At 41.4% G+C, this 27,182-nt stretch overlaps 1 non-coding gene across 1 annotated transcript; it reads left to right on the plus strand.

The window, feature by feature from the left end:
- Positions 1-4,217: 4,217 nt before the first annotated feature.
- Positions 4,218-4,301, plus strand: Trnal-cag (transfer RNA leucine (anticodon CAG)). Its single transcript has one exon. It is a non-coding gene; the product is annotated as a tRNA-Leu (tRNA).
- Positions 4,302-27,182: the final 22,881 nt, after the last annotated feature.

Consider the following 27,182-nt stretch of genomic DNA (forward strand, 5'->3'; position numbering starts at 1 on the left):
GGGTACTGAATAGAATTGGTGATACAAGAAATTTGTTGTACAGATTGACTAAAGGGGTCGGTTGATAGGGCTGATTCTGAGTCATCAAGGGATTACCAATTTACCATAGGTGGTAAGTATCTAGGGGGGGGGGGGGGGGTAAAAATAGTAGAGAAAACCAAGAGATGAATACAGCAGGCAGATTCACGAGGAGGTAGTTGCAGTAGTTATTTGGTTTTGGAGAGGATTGCAAAGGATAGAGTAGCATGGAGAGCTGCATCAAACCAACCTTCAGACTGAAGAGCACAACAAACACCATCATGTACTGCCTACTTAAAAGAATTTTCTGCATCAGTTCACTTGACTGAAACGTGTCTGTCACTCAGCAAGGTGAAATGCTGATAATAAGTAGGGAAATTGTAATACGTCTGATTTTTTTTCCTCTACTCATAATCAAACGGCGGCCTATTGTACTAGTATATGTAAAACGACTATGGTAACAGAATCGTATATATATATATATATATATATATATATATATATATATATATATATATATGTATATATAATGTTTATTACATATAAATATCTGCATACATGTTTCTGTAGCTGTTTCTGTATCGTTTTCGTAATATTCCAGCAAAGGAATATCGCTGCCACAGAACACTATTTATTCGGCTAAAATGTCGTTATATTTGTACATGAAAAGCTATAAAATAAATATGGAAAACAGAATCCGACACCAGTGCAGCCAGAGAAATGCTATATGCAAGTATTTATAATAAATGTTGCTTAAAAAAATGAATATGCCGTTGGACTCCGCCAGTAACAAGAGAAACATGTACAACACGCATGACGTAATTAGTGTCTGCAAATGCCACGTAACCCTCTCCCTTCTGGAGCGGTCTGCTCTTGCTAAAATGGGACACGCTGTACAGCATCTTGTTCAGATTGTAACACCGAGCGAGGTAGCACAGTGTCTAACACACTGTACTTGCATTCAGGAGGACTATAGTTGAGATTCCTGGTCGGCTGTACAGTTTTATGTTTGCCGTGATGTCCCTAAATCACTTACTGGCACGTAGAAGCACGGTTACCATCGAAAGGCCACGGCCTATTTCCTTCCTGGACCCTCCCTAATTCGAGCCTGTGCTCCGATGACCTCTTTGTCGACGGGACCCTAAATTCTTTCCTTCCTTCCTGACCATGGCCCAGGCATCAGCTACCTTTCGTACTTGCAGTTTTAATTACTCTTGACCTTTAGCTTAAAGGATTTTGATCAAGATCCTATCAGAAATTACGGACAAGTAGGGAGATTAAAAAGCTATGTAAATAGGAGACATAAACGGACTAGAAGAAACATTCAGCGCAACCCACATGCATTCATGTGAAACCATTATTTAATTACTTAATCTAATAACAATAAAATGAGTGACAAAGCTTGTTTAAACTTTTCAGCATCTACAGATGACAGGGCGGGAGTCACTGGTCGGTCAACAAGAGGAAGTCACAAACAATAAAAGCGGAAAATGCGAGAAAATGAAGGCAACTGAGAGAGGGTTCCGTCAAACGATGATCCAACTGCAACAGAACGCACAACATTATCCAAACGGCAGCAACGATCACGTCGTTATTTGGTTACTGATTTACTCTGAAGCTATAGCTGCAATGTTTGTCAATCGAGCTGTTGCGAGTTGCGAGTAACAAGATTTTTAAACGGTTTGCTATTTGAAAACCCGGCAGCCTTCCCTGGACATCTGAAGCTTCAGCAGTCAGGAACAGTGCTGCACTATGACTCCTGAACAGTTGGTTCATGTATCACAGAGGTTGGCTGTACCACTCACGAAAGCGCTTGTTGACTTCCCCATGTCTATCAAAAAGTGAATTACCGTTGCCCACTTTAGTTGCTGTCTACACCATCAATTCTCAAGGGTGCCACTTGTCATGCTAAAGTTGAACCAGTTTTTCTAGGTAACATCTTGGGAGTACCACTCTGCAACGTTAAGTTGCCAGCCACTGGCTCCTTCTAGGTGTAAATTTCACCTTAAAGTTGTATAACTGCGTGTGAAAGTGTTCGCTTCCATTTAAATGAATTTATTAATCTTAGTGATAGTAATTTTTATTGCAACTAGGTATTGGATTCGAAATAAAAACTAAGTCTATAAAAATACCTACACTGCTATATCATCGTGATCATCCCTTGGCCGACCTCACATAAACACGATATTAGTATTCAAATTTTCACAGTCATTAATCACCAAAATTGCTGAATAAATTTTTAGCCTCAAATGGTTCATTTTCTGTAATCCAAGTAATTGCAAAGTTTTATTGACATTCCATGGGAGAGGATACCCCACTGTAGTGTTGAAAACGATTTTCTTACTAGAATTTTGCGGAATACTATACCTAGTAACCCACCTCTGGCTTATGTATAGCATCAAGTAATTTATCGTAAATAAAATGACAACGAAGTATAGTAGGTTTTATCAGCATATGTTATGGCTTTTGTATAGTATATGTATTGGTTTGGCTTCATGGTGTGTTTACGTTAGTGTTGATTTGGTTCTAGTATCGAAATCAAGATGGAATTTAGAAAATGTTAATAACTTTGTGTAAATATTTTAAATTAATTGTGGTGAATATATACAGCTAAACGTAATCAGTTGATATTTACCCCATTCTGAGCTGAATGAATTGGTTTAATACTGTACCACATAATGATTTCTGAGTTTTGACTGCAGTGCATGGCATTGGAGCAAGCGCTTTGTTACAACTCGCTTGCGGCAGGACCCTGTTAACTGAAACACACTCATCAGTTACACTAGTCTGATGTAGTCAATTATTTTTCTCGGTGTTATGCACGCAGCCTGTTGTTTCCATTCACTGTTAGCTGATTTTGTAATATCCAATGTTATTGATAAAAATAGCACCTTCCTACATGTTTCTGACTTACACGAGCTTTTGTGAGACAGAAACAACGCTATTAGACTATTCCGTTATCAAGCTGCAATGATGCTAGATTAGGGATACCTGTTGGAGAGTGACCCTCTTTACAGTTCAACCAGACAAAAGGATTAACGGGAAATAGAAAATCTGATGAGAGCTATTTGTAGTGATTCAGTTATTTTTCATTATCTTATTTACCATAGCAGCCAAACTATTATATTTCTTACTACATACAATGTAATGCCATTATGTTATACACTGTTTTCAATGCTTCCAAATGACATATATTAACAGTTAACGACACTCATATTTCTGAATGACGTATAATACATACAATACTGTGAATACTGTGAATCGCTGTACATTTGGTAACAGATAAGTACACCATTCTTGCAACGAAACAAAGCAGCTGGCTCTCTGTACTATTTAACATCACACTTATAGCCCATCTCTGCACTATATCGTGTCTTTCCATTTTTCCATAGTTTTTAATTACACCGCACTGCAGAAATTTTCCTCCAACAGTCCTTTCTATCTCAATCCCCGTGTGACTTATCTTTCCTGGTTTCGACACTAAGATATTGTTCTACACTACAAAATTTAGTAGATAAATTTCAAGACTTTCAGTAAGGTTGGCGACAGTATTTCTCTGGGCAGAATTTCATTGTCACTTCTTGAAACTACTGGCCAGTGTAGTTAGTCATGTTCAGTATGAGATACCTAACTTTTAACATTATTGCTCAATTACTTATAGATGACAGTCAGACGTTGAAACAGCGCATAGAAAATTTAATTTGTGTAAGCACTCGACAACTGAAAGCATACGTTCTGGCAATCACGCCACAAACACTTGAGAAATAATTATTTCTTATATGCACTTCGCAAAACCTTTCTTACAGGATTTTTCTTGTACTTTTCTCATTATAAAATTTTCTTGTTCACTACTAGCTTAATGATATTTTATCCTTTTTCTAGATTGTACTTGCGACCTCGTTATTCAGTATCTAATGTTTGCAATACTACTTTTATCTGTCACAGTCAAAAAGAAAATATATTTGTCCCGAAATTTCGTGTTACCCGTTTGTTTTACTATCTCGTATTTTAACAACTGGCTGGTAAGTTTTCCATAGGAAAAAAAAAAAAAAGAATAGAGAGTCGCGCTGTAGTAGGAGGTGGGGAACGCCTGCGAGGTCGGCTGTAGTGCAACACACAGCTCCCCTCCGTATGGCACATTCCTGAGTGTGACGCAAATACACGACAGAAATACAAACCGTACGAACTGAATGTGCCATGTCAGGATGGCCGAGCGGTCTAAGGCGCTGCGTTCAGGTCGCAGTCCACTTCTGTGGGCGTGGGTTCGAATCCCACTTCTGACAAAATTTTTTCTTTCTGTTTGCCTAGCGAGGGTCTCTGCTTATGTCTCAAGAAGTTGTATACTGTTATTTTAAATATCAAATATTATAATTTCACATCCTTCAAACAATATTGTACTTCAAACGAGGGTTAGGTACGTATTATAGTTTTAATATAATTAGAGGAGAAGGTAAAGAGACGGGCTCATGTATTAGATAGAACTCTCCTCCCCAAAGAGGTATGGGAGGTGCTGCAGTATGGTGGCCACGACTGTAAACGGTATCACTTGCTGGCAGGAAATACCAATGGAATAAGAAGTATAACTATTTTTATTTCGAAAGAAAAAATTAAACAATACAGTTCATGAAATATTTTTAGCAGTTGTATTGCATAAAACTTTTTCAATCACATTAAAATTGGTTCTTATTCTCCTAGATCCAACACAGATTCTGAAGTGTCTGTCTTCCCCCAAAAGTCCAATAAATCGAAAAAAAGATTAAACCTGTGTTTTAATCACCTTTCTCAGTGGGGTGAACAGCAACACCAAATTTTATCTTTAATATTGTATAAGCATAAGCTAGATTCCAAAGGAAATTGAAAGTATAAAGTTGGGCACAAGACCTAAAATCCATTATGAACTTGATTTTCATATTCCTTTTCATAATTATCAATTTTGTTTTTAAATTTGAAAACTATTCTATTCAATCCATTTTACAGTAGCTTAGGATCCTGCTTTCTGGATGTCAGTGTGAAATTGCTTCATAATAACCATAAGGATATGAAAATAAAACCAATTTCACATAACCTCCGAAGTAACTGGTATCATGTTAAAAAATGATCTATTCAATATACAAGCTGTACCCCAAAGTAACGAAGAGGTTTCGAACAACATACGCTTGACTAAACAATGACTCCTCACGTGTTGAAATAAACTTGTCTAGTTGGGCTTGTTTTGTCAAAAGAAACATCAACATAACCGTTATCTTCTAAACAACAAATTTTACTAGTAGGAACGTATTAAGAACAAGGTTTCATAGAGAAAGAGGAAATATCTGTTTTGTTATAAAGCCAGTCATGGGTCAAATAACTTTACTAACGGGGTAATTAATTGTGGTCAGCTATGCTTATCTACAGACTTGAGTGAGTCCAACAAATTATACAATTAGTATTACTGTGTTTATAGATGTTACAAGCATATAGATGGTGCAGCCACCTCTATATAATCAATTACAAAAATTATGTAATATACCGGATTGACTTAGGTCTTGAGATCTGTAGGCAATTAATAATGAAAAAGCACAAATTTTACATTGCATACAGCGTAAATGACTGTTTACTTTTTCCACATACTTCAACTGCAGAATTATCTTCTGGGTTCTGTCTCTATTTACTTCACCACACAAATCCCGAAACGCACAGTCTTAAATTCACCAATTAAGCGAAACACAAGTCAGATTAAAGGATAGTTTAAGATTGAAATTTTTGTTACTGTCATGGGATTGTAAATTAGCTTACTATGTACTTGAATTAAAGCAACACAGTTGAGATTCTTACTTACAAATAAAGTTCGAAGTAAGCGAATTCAACACCGTATCCGATGTTTGTGATAGAGGAAACAAAACCTCAGCTGGCAGTGTCACCAACTTTGAAATTCATAATTTCCCTCATAGATTGGTTCGCTACCAACCCAGGCCATCAAAGCCTAGAACGATACTGCATTTGGTCTTCCGACACGACTGCATAAAAAGTATATGGAAGATTCCTTCTTGTGCACTCCACTGTTTCTATTCATATCATGTAACGGTACTCTGAGAAAGGCGTGTTTAGCCGCCTACCTCTGCAAAAGTGACAGGAGCCATCTTGCTTAAGTGGGGTTGGTGTAAACATGGGCCTGCATTAAAATACTGCATTGTTCCATAGAGACTTCAAATGGAGTTTCTTTCTTCGTCATATATCCTGTCCCCACCATTAAGAAGAGAACCACCACATGAGGACGCAAATTTTTAAGGACCAGCCTCATCACTGGGCGCCATAAAAAGATCAGTTGACCATATATGCCGTTAATGATCTAGAAATCAACGCCAGGCATACGTCAGATTTCAGCTATACAACTTGATTCTTTGGCGATAAAATGTTCTTTCAAGACATTTGGAGAGAAATACCGTTCAAATGCGTCATGCGCCAACTGTGGGCACACGCTGAGGTTGAAGAAGCCAGTTCAGTTCGTGATTTCTGTAAATAAATTTTAATTGGATGTTTATTTAAAATGCTTTTATAAACAAGCTGCTATTTGTTGAGAAGTCTACTGTTTTGTAATACTTTATCCAGCTTCACTAAACATTTTGAAAGAGTTTTGTGACTTTTGGATAGAGCACATATTTTACCTCGAGTTTTAGTGCTTCCTTTAAAGTTTTTACGAATCTTTTTTTGTATAAAAACAGTAGATCTTAATCATTGTTTTTCCACTATCATTTGACAAACTTGTTTTAGCTGTTAGTGAAGATTAAAAATCTAACATTTTCGGGACAGAAAGTATATATAACTTGAAAACGATAGATAGTTACACCTTTTTTCTCTAGCATGTGGCACTAACAACTTTGACGACCTTAAAATTTTTCATTTCGTCTTAGAAATACAATTTATTACTGATATATCGCACGTATTCAAATGAACGTTTCAGGATACAAGAAAATATTGGTTCGAGAACCTTCTATCACTTAATTTTACATTTGGGATTGCATATTGGTGGGAGTTGCTTTCGAGGCTGCAGACTTCCGATAGTCTACCAACACTGATAATCATCTACAGAAATACTAAACTACCTATGTACATTTGTTTATTTGTATTTTCCACCCAGATATTAATTGTCAGATAGTTACTGTATATTTCAAAATATCCCTGAGACAAATTGTAAAGTAAACGATATATATTGTTCTTCTTTTGAAAGATTTGTAACAAGCGTTTGATTAATACATTTCTGTGGGTGGAGGCACTTCCGCTGCATCTCGGCCAGGTGACAGCACCAGTCAGTGTTCCCATTTCTGTGTGTCTCCACAGTAGAAACCAAATGGTTAAGCAGGCCACATTTCTCTTTTTAATCTTACTCTCTCTCTCTCTCTCTCTCTCTCTCTCTCTCTCTCTCTCTCTCTCTCTCTCTCTCTCTTTCTTTCTTTCTATCACCTACACACACACACACACACAAACAAACAAACAAACAAACAAACACACACACACACACACACACACACACACACACACAGACAGACACACAGTGTTTGCTAATTTTTCTCATCTCCTACCCACAAAACCGTGCACACACGTGTTCACTGATCAACAACAGCTGAAGGTATGAAAGAAATGAGAGCAGAAACAATTTAAAGTCACACCACCTGAATGAACACTGTTTGTTTCTTTTCCTGAGGAGGCCTGTTTACCTTACTTTTTTCTATCAAATGGATCAAATGGCTCTGAGCACTATGGGACTTAACATCTATGATCATCACTCCCCTAGAACTTAGAACTACTTAAACCTAACTAACCCAAGGACTTCACACAACACCCATTTTTTCTATCGTGAGCTGTGTAAACCTCATAAACACTCTTATTCCTGAAACCCAATAACACCACTACTCTCTGCCAAGCAAAGCCACTTCTTAGGAACAACCGTTTTCAGCACCCTCAGCCACTGAACAGACGAAAGTATTTAATGACACCTAATCGTTTACAATATTTATTGTGATTTTCATGTCAAGTATTCCGGTGGCAACCAGCTCTACTCTTATTCCGTCCGAAGTTCTGAACCATTTTATTATACTTCCAAACCAAGTAGCAGCCGTACAGTCATTCTCAAATCCGGAGGCAGAACAAGAGCTTATAGAAAACAAGGTCTCACTTGTGAATACTGATATGATAATTATACAGTTTAAGTTGTTACAACGTACCAAGATTAACGTGGTTGTGTGTAAAAATAAGTTGGATGAAAAATATCAACATAAGGTGCTCCAGTGCTAATACAACGTAGTACTTCACAATACTGAACAAATGTTTCTTCTTCATTTTCAGTTCATTCAAGTAGAAAATATATTCGATTCTGTGTACCATATGGTGACCTACTGAAAATCAAAAATTGCACCCTTCATGTGTTACTGTCACAGTACCCAATAAGCAATTTCCTTCAGTCCGCTGGAGTGCTCCAAGAATTCGCCGTGTGCATGCAGCCACACTTCATATACACGGCCGACATATCGAAGCTATCTTAGCTTACCTTACCGACCAGTGGTTAAGGCATTCAGCTTATATCTGAAAGAAGCAGGCTTCTAATTACCTGCGGAACGTCTATAATTGGGCTTTTCCTACTGGGAAAGGAAACACCGACGTATAAGTAATGGTTGCTATGAATTAGTAGACACACTCGTGCAGCCCCTTTGCTAGGCCCAAGCTGACTCTTAACCTAAAGGGAGAACATAAGTATTACTCCAGAATGAGGTTTTCACTCTGGAGCTGAGAGTGCGCTGATATGAAACTTCCTGGCAGATTAAAACTGTGTGCAGTACCGAGACTCGAATTCGGGACTTTTGTCTTTCGCGGGCAAGTGCTCTGCCATCAAAGCTACCCACGAACGACTCGCTACCCGTCCCCACAGCTTCAATTCTGCCAGTACCTCTTCTCCTACATTTCAAACTTCACAGACGCTCTTCTGCGAACCTTGCAGAACTAGCACTCCTGGAAGAAAGGATATGGCGGAGACATGGCTTAGTCACATCCTAGGCGATGTTTCCAGAATGAGATTTTCACTCTGCAGCCAAGTGTGCGCTGATATGAAGAGGTTCGCAGAAGAGCTTCTGCGAAGTTTGGAAGGTAGGAGATGAGATACTGGCAGAATTGATGCTGTGGGGACGGTTCGTGAGTCGTGCTTGGGTAGCTCAGATGGTAGAGCACTTGCCCGTGAAAAGCAAAGGTCCCGAGTTCGAGTCTCGGTCTGGCACACAGTTTTAATCTGCCAGGTAATTTCATAAATATTACTAGACGACGTGAAGTACAGATTATCATTGAGTGTGTCCTGAGATTGTATTAAGGTTTATCGACCCATATATGTACACGAATGTCTTCTTAAGATAAATATTCGTCATTAAAGTTTTTTACTGAAACTGATTTAGTTTTACTTAGATGTTGAGAACCTTCTCGACTTCCTTCAGAAACTAAAATCGTAGAACAGGCTTCAACGCTTGCTATGACATGAAAGATCACGAACAACAAGATTATGAAATGTTAAGAAATCACTGCCGGCCAAAAGCCAGCGCTGGCTTGAACACAGTTCTCAAAACCCACACGTCCTAGATTAATCCAGACAGGGACATACCGAGTGACAGCTTAGCCCTGAGTAGTGCAGTCGATCTTAACTAAGACAGTCACATTCAGTTTCTGTTGCTTAACAATCTAGCAGTTTGCAAGCAAGACTGACTAATCGTTTCCTCCCGAATGACGTGTACAATTCATTTCACATAAAGGAGGTCACGAAGCGAATCATGCAGTTACTGATTTAGTGAATCAATACACGATTTCACTCAGATTCCACGAATTCAAAAATCTCTAGAAACACTGGACAGTACAAACACCGGAAGGGTAAACTACTGGTAACTGATCCCCCACGAGGGTCACATGCACCTAGAAATAGATACATGTTCCGAAACACCAAACATACGTCGTTGCGGAAATGTTGAAAGTAAGCCAGAACCAATTTCCCAAGATTGAATACCATAATTGTCCAGGAACACAGATGTTCACCGAGCTCGCTACGAAACCACATGAAAGTTGGTGTGGCGGTGCCTGCAGCAGGAACCAAACGCAACATATCGCTGGTAAAATATGACCAAAGCTTGTCAGTGCTTCCACAATTTGTAAACGATCTACACGACAGTTGAGAGAAATGACTCAAAAGCTCTTCCAACTCCAGAAAAAAACTAATATATAACTTCCCTGTCCTTCACACAATGGCCTGAAGGGAACCTGTCAGATATTTATGTGCACATGGTACATCTCGTTTCAGCGATTCGAGGAGGAAAACTCACCACAACCATAGAGGAGTTCAATAGTGTACCGAGATCTGCTCTACTGCGAGTCAATAGAAGGAAGATCCGGCCTCTGGCCGCTGCAAGTGTAATGTTGCGAAAATAGGCGCCGGGCAGCGCCGCTTCGAGAGAAGATGGTATCTGCAGTAGGCGGCGGGATTTAAAATCCTCGAAAGTGAGGACCTCTTGATTCAACCTTATGGAGTCGGAGCCTACTTTTGCCAAAATTATATGCATGTGTACTCCTCCATAATTCGATTACTCTTTAAGCTTTCCTGAATTAATGCTCTTCATAGCAGAATCTGTATCCACTGCCCTCACACAAATGCATTTTTCATCACGTAATTAAATACGGTACCGGTACTCACCAAGCTTGAAGTACATGGAATTCCCGGAGAGCAACAGTGGCATCTAAAGCAGTGAAGGTCTGCCGTGTCACCAATCATCAATGCCTCTGTCATACTTCACCAACACGTACCACCTGCTCTTCACCTGCATACGATATGCTGATCTCTACCTTCTGTATTCTACATTTATTGTGACACCGAAACAGACATCATTAGTTTTATCGTTACAGAGTTAGATATTTAATAGGTTTCAAAGATTCCTTAATCATTCTACACGCCTCTTCTTTTTTATTGACAAGCAGTCTAATGACAATCACTGGCTGGTTGAAACTGGTATCTGCATTTAAAACAACTTTTGTGAATATTGTAGGAAAATAAAATTAGTATAAAATTAACAAGCAGTCATATAATAGCCATTGCCAACGGCAATTTTCTGTAGTAGGCGAGGGGCGAATCAGGTTATACTGCTGGTGTCAGGTTACACCCTGGGCGACTTATAATCAAAATCACCCCCACTCCCCTCGTCCAAGGAAACCACCGGGAATGTTACAGGGTCAACCAGAAGAATCGTCACGCACATTAGGAAATTATGCGAGTAACAGTGAAGATCATTGAGGGGAACATCCAGCCCCTGTACTACCCGTGTGGGCAGCAATTGTGCGAGGCAATGACTTATTTCGATACCGGTCACATGATATAACATTGGCGGGGAAACCCTTGGAACAATGGCTGCACATTAAACATTGAGCCGAATGGACCGATAAATTAGAGGTACCACTCCTCTCCCTTATCTTCCTTTCTAGCTACCACAATTGCATAGGCCCCTTCATTCAAGATCTGTAAATCATGGAGGAGCGGTTTGCGTTTGTTATAAACAATAACCTCACTGTGGAAAAGTTTCGAAACAATAATAATGATATAACAAATTAGCTAATATTGCATTATGAACATTTTCTACAACACCTTATTTTCTTATTGTGTATTTAATTTCTGTAATAATGAGTTAAATCACCAACAACCTTTACTCTTGCACAAGTACAACTACCTTTCACCCATACAGGGATGTTATTGGTTATCGCACATTTCAGATTCGAGAAGTGTTCAATAGGCACATTGGAACTTCTTATTATTATTCAACAATCCCTTTGTGTCTTAGGACGAGGAATCGTGGTAAAGTAAACAAGAGTGAGAGTGAGTCTGTATGGTTGAAAGGTAGTGGCACTTGTGCAAGAGTAAAAGTTGTTGGTGATCTAACTCATTATTAAAGAAATTAATAAAGTTACCTTACCTTTTCCTTATTTCCTTTTTCAATAGATAAAAAACACTACACATTGATCTTGCCAAAAGCCGAGAAGCGATTCTTCTTGGTGTTGTAGCTCTCAGGGGCACTCTGAGATGTCCTCTGTGTGAGGCACCTTACTGTGTATTAACAATTCCCTCGATCGTGAGAGCCTCTGAGGCCGCACGACGCACACCCATAGCTTGTATCTTGTTAGCACCTGCATCTTTGTGGGATACAAACATTTTCGATTTGAACCCTACAAAGTCTACAATATGCGAACTATTCACCTTGTCTTTCATTCGGCCGATATCTTCCTCATTTTGTGACGTTATTCTGGGAGAATTATCGAGCACATTTGCTGACGTGTCGAATTCTTCGTGACTGTAGCTAGTTACTTCGTTTGGATCGCAGTAAATGAAATCGTCTGTAGCGATGTACATTAACTTGGGGTGGAAGAAGTTTGGTTTTGCAGAGTCATTGTGAAAGAAGGACGAATTTGAAAAGGTCCACAACATGCATAATGATAGAGGCAGCCTTCGTGTACTGCACTGAAAAATTTCTCATCTCCACAATTACTACTCCATCTTCGAAGATAGTAGACCGTTTGAAAATTGGTTTGGTGACGTAATATCTTGCTCCATATTGCAGATCCCACGGGTATATAAAGTGAATTCTGTGGTGTTCTCTCATGTTCTTCATCACTTATCCGAAAAATGAATTGTTCATTAAGTTGTAAAAGTCTTCTTTGAAACCACAAATCACAAGAGCTTTCTGTTCCGTATTTAAATAAATGTACTCCTTCAGCAGTGGACGCTGCTTGAAAGAGATTCCGTAGATAAAACTAACAAGTTCCATCCCCAACATGAGACATTGCTGGATATTTCTGTGGTGCAGAGTATATCACTGTTTTCCCCCAGTGTTGTCAGCTTCGGGACGTAACCATTTTGTGGGACTACACGCTCAGAAAACAGCGGCATGTCGCTGTTATCGTCGTGAAAATGAGTGGGACATGCGAGTTCCACCTCCAGAACATGTCCATCACTAGCATTCGTAGCCTTCGCGATTTCCTCCTCAGGCAGCCATCGGAACCCTTCAAGTCGCAGACTCTCACTTGGTGTACCCTTGGAGGCTGTTTACATCCAGTTCAACAGTTAAAGATGTAACTTAAATCATCAGATGCCCTGTACTCCTCCCCACTCAATCGCGCGTTATTCGGCTTGGCGTACCTGCGCGTGTACTGGAAAAGTCCGTCACAAATCCCACGTTGTAAGAAGAGCAGCGGATCAACGTTGGTCAGCAGTGCTCATTCCTAAGTCATTGTGAATTGTTGCTTTTCCTAACGAATCTTCGAGCATTTGATATGATGTGCAATGCCTTATTTTAAACAATCTGAAGTTCTTGGAGATCCATAGAGGCGGCTTGGTGCTGACATACAACATGACTGGTCATATTATCGATTTATGAGGTAAGAGACTGTTTTCGCTGTTTAGAAAAGAACTTCTGTTTATTAAAGAATATGTAAGAAAATAGTACACTGTGTGATTTGTTTGCCGTGACAGTTACATATTTCTTAAAAGTAAGAAGTTCATCCAGGTGAACTTCAAGATATTTGGTAGAGTCAGTCCAACGAATACCTATCATGAAATAACTTCACTGAGCAGCACCAGTGGGGTAAGAAACTGCTTTTTCTTGTACAAAACGTAGCATAACTTTTGCCCAAATTTATCTTGATTTTCTGGAATGTTCGGCCGGTTGTTGTCGGTGTGAAGCGTCCACGTATATAACTACCGTGGACTTAGCATCGTTATAACATCTGTAATTGCTTCCATTAGCCGCAGCTACTGTAGAACTGGTGAAATTGAGAGAACTGGTTTGCCGTTGTATGTTTTACACAGCCGAGGAATTGTGTCCTATTCAGCTACTTTGTCACCTCAGTGTACTACATTCACGAGCATACTAAAAACGAAGTTTCTTCAGTAATTCATTAACTAAGATCCTTAGACTTCAGAAAGGTCTAAGGAGACACTGTCAGGATAGTTCTGTACATATCTGAAGAAACAGGGCTGATGGACGCTAATCATATGCGATTGTCAGGACACTCAGAGGTAGCGTGGCGCCAGCCACAGGAAGCGCGTCTGCGGCATCAGCAGAAGTTGCACTGGACTCAACGTCGCCTCATACGAACCGTGTCAATTCCTAGCTGATGCCCATAGCAAAACAAAAATCATAACATGGACACTGTAGTTCACCAAGTTTACAATAGACCATATTGTGCTTTTAGTCCTACCATTATACTCCAATTCTGTTTTCAATATATCCCCCTCAATGTAATACTCAGTGAATTTCCATTATGCAACAATTCGTCTGCAGAATCAGAATTCTTTCTCGGTAGGTTGGTTCAATATGCATTAAGGCACTACACAGCACGATCATCAGCCCCTCGATCCAGAGGTAATTCATCCAAAATTAGTTACGCCTGCGAAGTACCTTTTCTGACGACGAATATACGGAATGGTATGATCGAAGCATTGAAGGCAATTCTGATGTCAGAGCAGAGAATGAATTTATGAAGAAGTAACCTAGTTTGATTCCGTAAGGAATCGCTGTGGACAGCGGCCGTAGATCACAAGGAAGGAGAAACACACATCACTCAGTGGCAAACCCATTAGATTTTATTATTCTTGGAAATGCAGATAGCAGCTATAAATAGTCATCTTCAGCGCATTTGAGTTACAATATTATTAGGAAGGCAAAGAGTATGTGGTACGCAAATAGAATAGCTAATTCACATGATAAAACTGAGACCATATTGTCTGTTGTCAACGAAGTGTCTGGTCAGCAGCATAAGGTCGACGATATAAAGTCAGTTAGCACTAAAAATATTTCAGTTACTGATAAATCAGGTATATGTACAGCTGTAACAATCATTTTCTGAACATTGCTGGAGGAAAAAAAAAAACTTACTTTCTACAGGAAATCATGTTAACTCTCATGAAAAATTTCTTTCCGAGACTGCTGTCTGAAATACTCCTCTGTGATACTAACAAGGGGAGATTGAGTCAATAATTAAATAACTGTAGACTAAGCACTCTCATGGATATACCCGTTTGCGACACGTCCAATATCCACGCTCAACTGATTAGGGCAGTTTCATTTCCTATAGCCATCGATCTGATAGGCTACAGCTCATGTACATTATTTTACATTTTAACATATTTAAATAATCAAAGTTTGGCCACTTTCACGTTCTAAATAAAGTAACAATAATATCCACTGTTAAATTCTTTTACATAAAACCAATACAATTTCATTCTTAGCTTTGACTGTCACTCCCAGTAGCCTGGCAGCAATGTGCTTTGTGACAAATAAATAAATAAAGAACAAAAGTAAATATTGTGCACTAAATTTTACAACAAATATCCTGTTATCTAATGATTCAATAAGGTGTCACGTTGTCTTCGTTCAGTTTGTTTTGTGTGGAGGAAATGACGATCTGATGCTTAACTGTAAATACAGACAATTTAAATTTACTATATCGTAAAAAAAATGAAGTTATAGATTTGATATTTACAACGTTTGTCATTTTAATGATGCGCTTCTATATGAAAAGTAGATCGTTAAGGTCGACAAAAGTATTGAGATTTTAGCATTGAGGTCTTGGTTGCAAAACATGTTAATTTCACTCTAATAGTAAATCCTAACCTACTACAGATATGATGGTTCAAATGGCATTAAGCACTATGGGACTTAATATCTGAGGTCATCAGTTCCCTAGAACGTAGAACTACTTACACCTAAGTAACCTAAGGCCATCATACACATCCATGACCGAGGCAGGATTCGAACCTGCGACCGTAGCGGTCGCGCGATTCCAGACTGAAGCGCCTAGAACCGCTCGGCCACATTGCCGGGCTCAGATATGATCAATATTCAAATTTTATTGGGACCACCTAGAAAATTTATAGAGGATGGCAGATTAAAATTCTGTTCGCTCATTCCCTGCCTTACCAGAGGATTAAACAGTTTTCGTAAACGTTTCCCTTATGGTCGATATGAGTTCCGCGATATTCAACACTGCAATGTCTCCTTAGCCACAATGGCTTCTACTGGGTTTCCCTATGTCGCAGGTTATCTTCTGTCTCATTCGCACACTACAGCCCTTAGTCTTCAATAGGAAATAGACTTCTGTGAGATGCCCATCTCGTGGAGAATCTGCTCCCTCTGTCTCAGACGATCGTGAAGGACGGGGTTAGTTTAAAAATTCCCAAAGGCTGATTCTTAAGGTCATATATTTAAATGAACGCGACATGCACATTAACTCACAGTGTTGACCACAAAATATTGCTCCGGAAGTTTGACTACTATGGAATACGGGGAGTAGCTCACAACTGGTTCACCTTTTTAACAACAGACAGGAAAAAGTCATTATTCACAATGCTGAGAATGGTTGTGATGTGAGATGTGAGTGTGACAAAGTCAAATGGGAGATGTCTCAGGGGTAATTGTTGGTCCAACTCCATTTTCGTATTTATATAAATGCTATTCTCTCTGGTATTACAGGTAATTCTACAATATTTCTGTCTGCTGATGACCCCAGCTTGGTAGCAAAAGATGTTGTGTGCACCATTGGCTCTTTTTCAAATAATGCAGTTCATGATATAAGTTCATCGTTTGAAGAAAATAAACTAACGCTAAATCACAGCAAGACTCTGTTTTTACAGTTTGTAACACACAATCCAATAAAACCCGAAGTTTTAATTTCACAGAATGGGCATGGATTATTGAAAATGAACAATTCTAATTTCTAGATGTTCAGATAGATTGTAAACTGTCGTGGCTCCCGTTCAGGATCTTGTCGAAAGACTTAATGCTGCCATTTTTAGAGATGGACTCAACAACATGCCGAATGGTCCGCTCAGAGTTGGTATGACGTTCTATTCACTGATGAGTGTAGCATATGCCTCCCGGCAGACAATAGTCGGAGACTTGTTTGGAGGCAACCCCGTCAGGCTGAACGCCTTAGGCACACTTTCTAGCGAGTATAGAAAGGTGAAGGTTCCCTGATGTTTTGGGGCGGTACAATGTGGGGCCGACGTATACTTGGGGTAGTCATGGAAGCCTGTATGATACGTGAATGCCATCCTCCGACAGATAGTCGGCAGCATATTGGAGAGGCATTCGGCTTCATGTACGAAAATTGGAGCTCCCATTGTGCACGTCTTGTGAATGACTTACTTCAGGATAACGACATCGCTTGACTAGAGTGGCCAGCATGTTCCAAAACATGAACCCTATCGAACATGCCTGGGATATATCGAAAAGGTCTGTTCATGGACGATGTGATCCACCAATCGCTCTGAGGGATCTACGCCGATTCGCTCTTGAGGAGTGATACAATCTGGACCAACAGTGCCTTGATGAACTTGTGGATAGTATGCCACGACGAAAATACGCATGCATCGATGCAAGAGGACGTACTACTGGGTATTACAGGTCCCGATGTGTACAGCAACCTCGACCACCATCCTTGAAGGTCTCGCTGTATGGTGGTACAGCATGCAATGTGTGGATGTCATGACCTATAAAAAGGTTGGAAATGATGTATATGTTGATCCCTGTTCCTATTTTCTGTACAGGTTGCGGAACTCTCGGAGCAGAGGAATTGCAAAATTCTTTGATGTGTGTGTATCCTTTACTGACGTTTCTCATTAACAATACCAGCTTATTCCCAAGAATTAGCAATATTCACTCAGTTAACACTAGACGAAAATTAAATTTCCATATGGATCGCACTTCTTTAACTCTTGTGCAGAAATGTGTGATGTATAGTGATGCATCCATTTTCAATAAGCAACCAGGAGAATTCAGAAATCTTAGCAGTAATCAGGTGCTTTGAAATCCAAACTGAAGTGTTTCCTCATGGGCCAATCTTGTATTTTGTCGACGATTTCCTTGAAAAATTGAGCTGATTCCTTTATGTTGTTGGTTGCATTGTAAGTAGGCTGTTTAGGTTTTTATGTTGGTAACGTCACGTAGCGCTATGTATGAAAATCACTGGCTCTGCTGTGTGCAGTCTGTGGCTGCTTGGCATTGTTGTAATATTCGCTATTGTAGTGTTGGGCAGCTGGAGGTGGAATATTATTAAGGTAAATACATTGTTTGTTCTCTATCAAAATCTTCCATTTGCTAACTATGCCTATCAGAAGTTAGTGCCTTCAGTAGTTAGAATCCTTTATTTAGCTGGCACTATTGGCGCTCGCTGTATTGCAGTAGTTCGAGTAACGAAGATTTTTGTGAGGTAAGTGATTCATGAAAGGTATAGGTTATTGTTAGCCAGGGCCATTCTTTTGTAGGGATTATTGAAAGTCAGATTGTGTTGCCCTAAAAATATTGTGTCAGCTTAGGATGATGAGAATAACTAAAGAGAGAAATGTATGAGTATGTTCAGTTTTGCCCAGGTGTTTGAAAATCAAAGAACGTAAGGGGTTTACCAGCACAGTAATTCACAAATTTTTCCAAGGGGAGGTTTCAGCGTATACTTAAACTTATGAGTTGACTTTATTTGGATTCATAAACATTTTATTTTATCTGTTGTAATTTGGTCCTACGGAACTAGACGAGTAAATATATAACTAAAATAAATAAATTCAACAGACGAGCGGCAGTACATGTCACCATATGTTGGGAAAGATGTATACACAGAAGGAAACTGAGGCGGTTGTTTGTAGTTGTAAAGAATAATAAAAACTAATGGAATTGCGATTGAGCGCTGTGTACCTCACCTCCGTTAGGGAGAAGAGAAATGATAAGGCCGGTATACAAATCGGAGCATGTGAGGGGTTCCCCATGGCTCATCCAATGGCGAGAAAAGCTTCACGCTACTTCTGACGCCCGGCAATCCGACGAAAGGCGAAAAGACAGTTAAAGAGCAAAGAATGAATTCTGTTCAGTGGATTCCGAACAGTAAATGAGAGAAGTCTAATGGAATGTATACAAGGCAGGGCCCCTGCTACTCCTATTTCGGCACAACGTTGCCGCCGTACGGGTTGCCGCACCCCACTGCCGAAGGCGCTCCTACTTCGGAGACAAACAGCTACACTTCTCGCCAGTACATAATGTATTTGTATTTGATGCTGATTGTGAACATTCTGTTTACAGGCTCAATCCTAACAAGCTCCTCCAGGAGGCGCTAACACTGCACACAGGCAACGTGCTCAGCAGTAACGACGACGGTGCTATCACGGACTTCCCTACGCCCGAGGGTCGTGAACCACTTCATCCTCGAGATATTCCTCCTCCGCGGTGTGCTTAAGCCGTTGCGCACACACCAGCAGGATTTAAACCAACTCTCTCTCCCAGACAACCAGATCGGCTCCTATATTTCTCTGTAGCTCCCCTCTCCTTTTCCCTCTCCATCCATTTCCATCCCTTTAATCTTGTAACCACTGCAGTATGCACTCAGCACACTACCGCTCAAAATCTGTCTTCCTCACCGACTGTATTTCGCACTATCAACTTGCGTTTCCATTTCATTATTACTGTTTTACCAACTTTAGCAAGAAGTCATTTATCGTGCATCTGAAAACTTCCATTTTATCTTTTACCTTCAAAAAGTTGTCAATTCAGTGTCAATATCTCCACTATGTGTTTCGTGCTTTTCGACTCCTTTAATTTTATTTTTGGATTGGCTTGAGAGAGGGTTGCCTGTACTGCTGACAGCTCCATACCCCAAGTCCATAAAGGGCGCCGGGAATGAAATAATAAGGAAAAACCTCAAGTGGGCAGTCACAATTTCAGATTCGTTTCATCTGTTGGAGCACATCCAACTCTACACCATGCCGCACTGCATCCCATCACTCCATTCCGCTGCCCAGAATCTATCAGCACCCTCCCTGTGACTCAGTGCTATGATGTAGTTGTGCAATTGAGATTCCATCACGACCTGCGTCACAATCCAAATCACGATAAACTCTTGGTGTTGCAACTGTACAGAGTAGAAAGTTTTCTGCAATTAGTTAAAGAAAAAAGTTTTACAGTAATGAAGTTAGTTAAAATGTAAAGGACTGTTGGGTACCAGGGGTTGTATGTGTGTTACATTTTGTTGCGCAGCTCAGCGATATGGTACCATGGCGCAATTGGGTCGGAAGAGCGCCGAGTTAAGCAACATAAAGGACAACACTGTGTCACCGACCAGCGGAGGACGTGACAAGAAGCAGATTGCGCTACGCAAGCGTCTCGACAGTGAGGGCGGTAATCGGGTCAGATACACCAGTCGACAAAGCTAGATTGTTCCTACGACCTTCTGGGGAGGAAGAACCACAAACATGAGTGACAAAGAAACGTTTTTAAGAACTGGAAGCCAGTTCGTCATCATCGTCCATCGTGAGGCAGTGTAGTGACGCAGAACCTGTGTTCCTCAGCGCCGTCACCAGTTCACAGTCGTAACCGGCATCGCAGTCATCGTAACAGTCAACGTCGTAATGCAGGTCGTCGTCTAGAAGGCTAAGGCGTCACAGTGACGCCGGCGCTGTAGGCATCACGGTCACTACTGCCGGACACCATCAGCAGGCAGCCGCCTGTAAAGGGAGTCATCGGCTGGGTGCATTGTAGGAACGCACTGTCGCCATCATTCTGAGACACTGATTCCACAAACACGACGGCTGGATACAGAGCCTGGGACCCTGGCTCGCCGACGCCAGAAAATGGCAGCCGGCGACGGTCGCAGAGACAGGTCACTCACATGGCCGCTGCCCCTGGCGCCACGACCTCCGACCGAGATCACAACAGAGGCCCGAGGCTCGTGCGTCCAGCCGCCACGGTACGATGCAGCAATTCCGAAACGCTACTGCCGAGGCAGCAGATTCCAGCGCACACTTGTGAGCGTCGGCTGGCCACCTACGTCGCCTCAGAGGATCTTACGAATAGACGCGAACCTCGCCCATGAGGCCCACAAACCATTCACGTCAAAAAATGTTGTTATTCTGTCATCAGGAGCCATCCGTGGACATATACCACCATTCTCTTCCACACGCCCGGAAGAAAAGCCACATTCGAATCTGCTGACTGCCATGGAGACCCCTGCCTGTTTACACCATGTTCACATTGTTCAAGGACGATAATTACTATTATTGCCATCATCTATTGAACTTATTACACATGTAGTCTTTGGTTAGTAATTAAAACGTTCTAAGCTCCGGGTTACAACCTCGTTATTGCTTAAATTTTCAGCAAACATCATCAGCAATAGCAGCCGAACACTTCCGGCGTTAGAAGTTATCCTCATTTAGCCAATAGCCTTGCCAAAGAGGTATGGAGAACTGACAGAGATTTAGGGCACTCTCTTGGCATTGGGGTAGGAAACTGCCCCTAATACAGGTGAGATTCAGCAGTGATCAACGGCAGGAGGCTCCAGAAGGCAATGTAAACCACAGCATTAACGACGAATAGGGCGTGTGGCTTTTAACTGAAAAAGGATCATGTTGATCTCTGCATTGGTAAAAGATTCTGGAGTGGTTCCCCATTTTGATCTCGGAGAGGAGACTGGTAAGGGTGAGGAGACCAAGAGAAAAACATTAAATAACCAACGAAAAGATAATGTTCTACGAGACTGGGCGTGGAATGTCAGAACTTTCCGACGAGTATAGGTTAATATGAACAGCAGCAAGCAAATGCTATCATGGGAATGGGATTCGTTGTGAATAAGAAGGTAGAACAGTCAGTGAGTTACTGTGAACAGTTCAGTGAATGGGTTGTTTTCATCAGAACCGACAACAAAACAAGCCGACAGGAATTTTTCAGTTAGATATGCAAGACGTCGCAAACAGAATTTGAAGAGATAAAGCGTATTAGGATATTGATGTGATAATTCAGTACATAAAGGGGGATGAAAATGTAGTAGTCACGAAGGATTGGAATGTGGTTGTAGCCAAAGGACTAGAACAAAGGATTAAGCGAGAATATGGGCTTGTTAGTAGGAACAAGAAAGGGGAGAGACTAATTGAGTTCTGCAAAAAATTTCAGATGGCAATATCGGATAAGCTGTTCAAGAATCACAAAAGGGGGAGGAACAATACTTGGAAAAGGCCGGGAGATAAAGAAAAATTTTAGTCATATTGCATCATCTACATCTACATCTATACTCCACAAGCCGCCTGACGGTGTGTGGCGGAGGGTACCTTGAGTACCTCTATCGGTTCTTCCTTCTATTCCAGTCTCGTATTGTTCGTGACTAGAAAGATTATCGGCATGCCTCTGTGTGAGCTCTAATCTCTCTGATTTTATCCTCATGGTCTCTTCGCGAGATATACGTAGGAGGGAGCAATATACTGCTTGACTCGTAGGTGAAGATATGTTCTCGAATCTCCAACAAAAGCCCGTATCGTGTTACTGAGAGTCTCCCTTGCAGAATTTACCACTATCTTCTCCATAAAGCTTTCGCGATTCCTAAATGATCATGTAACGAATCGCGCTGCTCTCCGTTGGATCTACTCTATCAACCCTATCTGGTACGGATCTCACACTGGTGAGCAGTATTCAAGCAGTGGACGAACAAGTGTACTGTAACCTACTTCCTTTGTTTTCTAACTGCATTTCCTTAGGATTCTTCCAATGAATCTCAGTCTGGCATCTGCTTTACCGACGATTAATTTTAAATGGTCTTTCCATTTTAAATCACTCCTAATGCCTACTCTCAGATAATTTATGGAATTAACTGCTTCTAGTTGCTGACCTGCTGTATTATAGCTAAATGATAAAGGATCTTTCTTTCTATGTATTCGCAGCACATTACAATTGTCAACATTGAGATTCAATTACCATTCGCTGCACCATGCGTCAATTCGTTGCAGATCCTCCTACATTTCAGTACCATTTTCCACTGTTACAACCTCTCGATATATTACAGCATCATCCGCAAAAAGCCTCAGTGAACTTCCGATGTTATCCACAAGATCATTTATGTATACTGTGAATAGCAACGATCCTACGACACTCCCCTGGGGCAGACCTGACATCACTCTTACTTCAGAAGACTTCTCTCCATTGAGAATAACATGCTGCGTTCTCTTATCTAGGAACTCTTCAAACCAATCACACAATTGGTCTGATAGACCATATGCTCTTACTTTGTTCATTAGACGACTGTGGGGAACTGTATCAAACGCCTTGCGGAAGTCAAGAAACACGGCATCTACCTAGGAACCAGTGTTTATGGCCCTCTGAGTCTCGTGCACTAATAGCGAGAGCTGGGTTTAAGACGTTCGTGTTTTTCGAAACCCATGCTGATTCGTAAAGAGTAGATTTCCAGTCTCCAGAACAGTTATTATACTCGAACATAAAACCTGTTCCAAAATTCTGTAACTGATCGACGTTAGAGATATAGGTCCATAGTGCTGCACATCTGTTCGACGTCCCTTCTTGAAAACGGAGATCAGCTGTGGTCTTTTCAAATCCTTTGGAACGCAACGCTCTTCTAGAGACCTACGGTATACTGCTGCAAGAAGGGGGGAAAGTTCCTTCGCGTACTCTGTGTAAAATCAAACTGGTATCCCATTAGGTCCAGCGGCCTTTCCTCTTTTGAGTGATTTTAATTGTTTTCTATCCCTCTGTCATCCATTTCGATGTCTACCATTCTGTCATGTGTGCGCCAGTCTAGAGAAGGAACTACAGTGTAGTCTTCCTCTTTGAAACAGCTTTGGAAAAAGTTTAGTATTTGGGCCTTCAGTCTGTCACCCTCTGCTTCGGTACTATTTTGGTCACAGAGTGTCTGGACATTTTGTTTTGATCCATCTACCACTTTGACATACGACCAAAATTTCATAGGATTTTCTAACAAGTCAGTACATAGAACTTTACTTTCGAATTCGTTGAACGCCTCTCGCATAGTCCTCCTCACACTATATTTCTCCTCGTGTAAATTTTGTTTGTCTGCAAGGCTATGGCTACGCTTATGTTTGCTGTGACGTTCCCTTTGTTCCATAGCACATTTATAACTCGGTTGTTGTGTTCTGCCATAACAGCTGGTGAGTCAGGGGGTCTATAGAGACTTCCATTTACCATATTTGAGCCTGCTTTAACCGTGACCTTCACCCAGATTATTTCACATTTCGGATCCCCAACGATTTCCTTCGATACTATTGCATTTTTATCGGTCTCTGCGGTATACATTCCAAGGTAAACATAAAAAGCGAACTAGAACAGACAAAAAGGGCATTCCTGACGCAGAGAAGTATACTGACTTCGAAACAAACACCTCATTGTATGGTAGTGAAACATGAACTGCGGAAAAATCGAAACAGAAGAGACTCGAATTTGAGATGTGGTGCTACAGAATAATATTGAAAATTATGTACACTTGACAGGTAAGGAAATAGGAGGTTCTGCGTAGAATGAGAGAGGAAAGAGTGGTATCGATAGCAACGCATAGTTTCATAGGTTGGCACTACCACGAGACACAGACAGCGCCGTCTAGCTGGTGATGTCGAGGTCTACGATGTCCGTGACTGCTTCGCCCATTTCATCAGGTGCAGCCAGCCAAGAAACTTCGCTTCAACTTCGCAAGTTATGTATTCTTATTGCTTTAGTAAAGGGGATTTAAATTCATACAGCAGTACCGACGTATTTTACCTTTTCCTGATCCAACCCACGCGCCGCCTTCCAGGAGGGATACAAAAGAAAGGAATGTAAAGAGCCGGCCGCGGTGGTCTCGCGGTTCTAGGCGCGCAGTCCGGAACCGTGGGACTGCCACGGTCGCAGGTTCGAATCCTGCCTCGGGCATGGATGTGTGTGATGTCCTTAGGTTAGTTAGGTTTAAGTAGTTCTAAGTTCTAGGGGACTAATGACCACAGCAGTTGAGTCCCATAGTGCTCAGAGCCATTTGAACCATTTTGAATGTAAAGAAAACAGTGAAAGGAAGGGACGAGATGATAGGAGATATGGAATAACTTACGTAGTATTAAAGGAAGCTGAAGAAGGCGAAAACAGTAGAGGAGGGAGAGTCTGGGGTACATATAGCAAATAATTGATGACATACGTTTGCAAGTGCTACTCTGAGATGAAAAGATTAGCACAAGAAAAGCATTTATTGACGACCATGTGGAACTTTACTTTTCGGTGGTGCGAGTGAAGTCAATCATTGCGTCCGATACAGACTACTGTCGAACCTACGGACATTACAGCTAAACGTGACGGTACTACCCATAAACACTTGCTCGCCCGGCTATCCGCGCCGTCTAACTCGCTGCTTCACGAGCGGGAAGGCGTGCCTGTCTCCAGCACGAATCCGCCCCGCGGTTTAGGGTCGAGGTCCGGTCTGCCGACCAGCCGATGGCTAGTTTCCCTTATTCTCCTTATTATGCCTCAGTAATACTATGTTGGCGATTGGTGCGCAAACACTGTCTCCACGTACGCGTACACCATACTTATACTACCACGCAAACATTCGGGGTTACACTCTCTGGTATGACACGTTCCCGGAGGGGTCCACGGTGGCCGAACCGCACAATAACCGAGGGGTTCGGAGAGGGGCGGCGGTGGGGTGGGTAGAGTGCTGTGGTCTGGTGTGGAGTTGTGAACCACTGAGAGCTACTGCGGGACGAAGCCTCTCCGTCGTTTTTACGTTCTCGGTTTAATACGCAATACAAACACATCCATCAACACGTGCGCAACGATTTGAAAATCCAGCTGCCACCAGCGCTACCGGGAAAAAGCGCAACTGGAGCTAACGGTTGGGACGCTGCAACGACTGCGGAAGTTGCGGAACCTGATGGGCGGCCTCGGTGTTGACCAATGTGCAATATGACTGAAATCTTCCTGTATCTCCCGGACTTTTCCAGGTATAGCTGCTCCCCCTTTTGTGATTCTTCAACAGATTATTTGATATTTCCATCTGAAATTTATTGCAGAACTCAATTAGTCACTCCCCTCTCTCGTTCCTTTGTTCTACTCCTTTCCCTACAACCGCATCCCAATCCCTCGTCACTACCACGTTTTCAATCTTCTTTACGTACTGAATCATGGTACTAAATCATACCGCTGAGTCACAGGGAGGATGTTGATAGATTCTGGGCAGCGGAGCGGAGCGATGGGATGCAAAGCGGCGTCGTGTAGAGTTGGCCGTGCTCCAACAGATGGGACGCCGCAGGCGACCGGAGCGAGAGAACTGGAACGAATCTGCGATTGCAACTGCGCGCTTGAGGCTTTTTTCTTATTATTTCTTCCCCCGCGCCCCTTCTGGGCTGGGGGTCGGCTGTCAGCGGTACAGGCAACCCGCTCTCCAGCCAATCCAAGTAATAAAATTAAGTGAGACGAAAAACAAGAAACACATAGTGGAGATATTTACACTGAATTGACTAGTGCTTGTAGGTGAATGATAAAATGGAACTTTTCAGATTCACAATATATTACTTCCTGCAAAAGGTGGCGAAACAGTAATAATAAAAGGGAAATTGAGGTGGGTAGTGCAAAATACAGTCGGTGAGAAAGACAAACTGTGAGGGATAGTGTGTTGTGTGCCTAGGGCAGTGGTTACAAAGTGAGAGGGGTGGAAATGGATGGAGAGGGAAAAGGAGAGAGGAGCCCCGGAGAAATATAGCAGCGGATCTCATTGTCTGGGAGACATAGTTGGTTGAAATTCCGCTGGAGCGTGCGCCACGGCTTAAAAACACTGCTGCGGAGGAATATCTCGAGGATCAAGTTATCCACGACCCGCAGCGACGTCGTCGCTTCTGAGAGCGTTGCCTGTGTGCGATGGTAGCGCCTGTTGGCGGAGATTGTTACATTAGAGATTAGATTAGATTATTACTTGTCCCATAGATCATGAATACGACACTTCACAATTATGTGGAACGTGTCAAGTTAATAAAAGGTGTCTATACAATATAGTACATTACAGAAAATATTACATGATACTTAATGTATGTATGTTTTCTGGTGGTTGGGGAAATTACCCACTTACTATATCCAAAAATTCATCTAATGAGTAGAAGGAGTTGCCATTAAGTAATTCCTTTAATTTCCTTTTAAATGCTGTATGGCTACCTGTCTGACATTTGATGCTATTAGGTAAGTGCCCAAAGACTTTTGTGGCAGCATAATTTACCCCCTTCTGACCCAAAGTTAGATTTAACCTTGAGTAGTGAAGATCATAATTTCTCCTAGTGTTGTAGCCATGTACACTGCTATTACTTTTGAATTTGTTCGGATTGTTAA

The sequence above is a fragment of the Schistocerca gregaria genome, chromosome 3, assembly GCF_023897955.1.
Source record: "Schistocerca gregaria isolate iqSchGreg1 chromosome 3, iqSchGreg1.2, whole genome shotgun sequence".
Taxonomy (NCBI): Eukaryota; Metazoa; Arthropoda; class Insecta; order Orthoptera; family Acrididae; genus Schistocerca; species Schistocerca gregaria.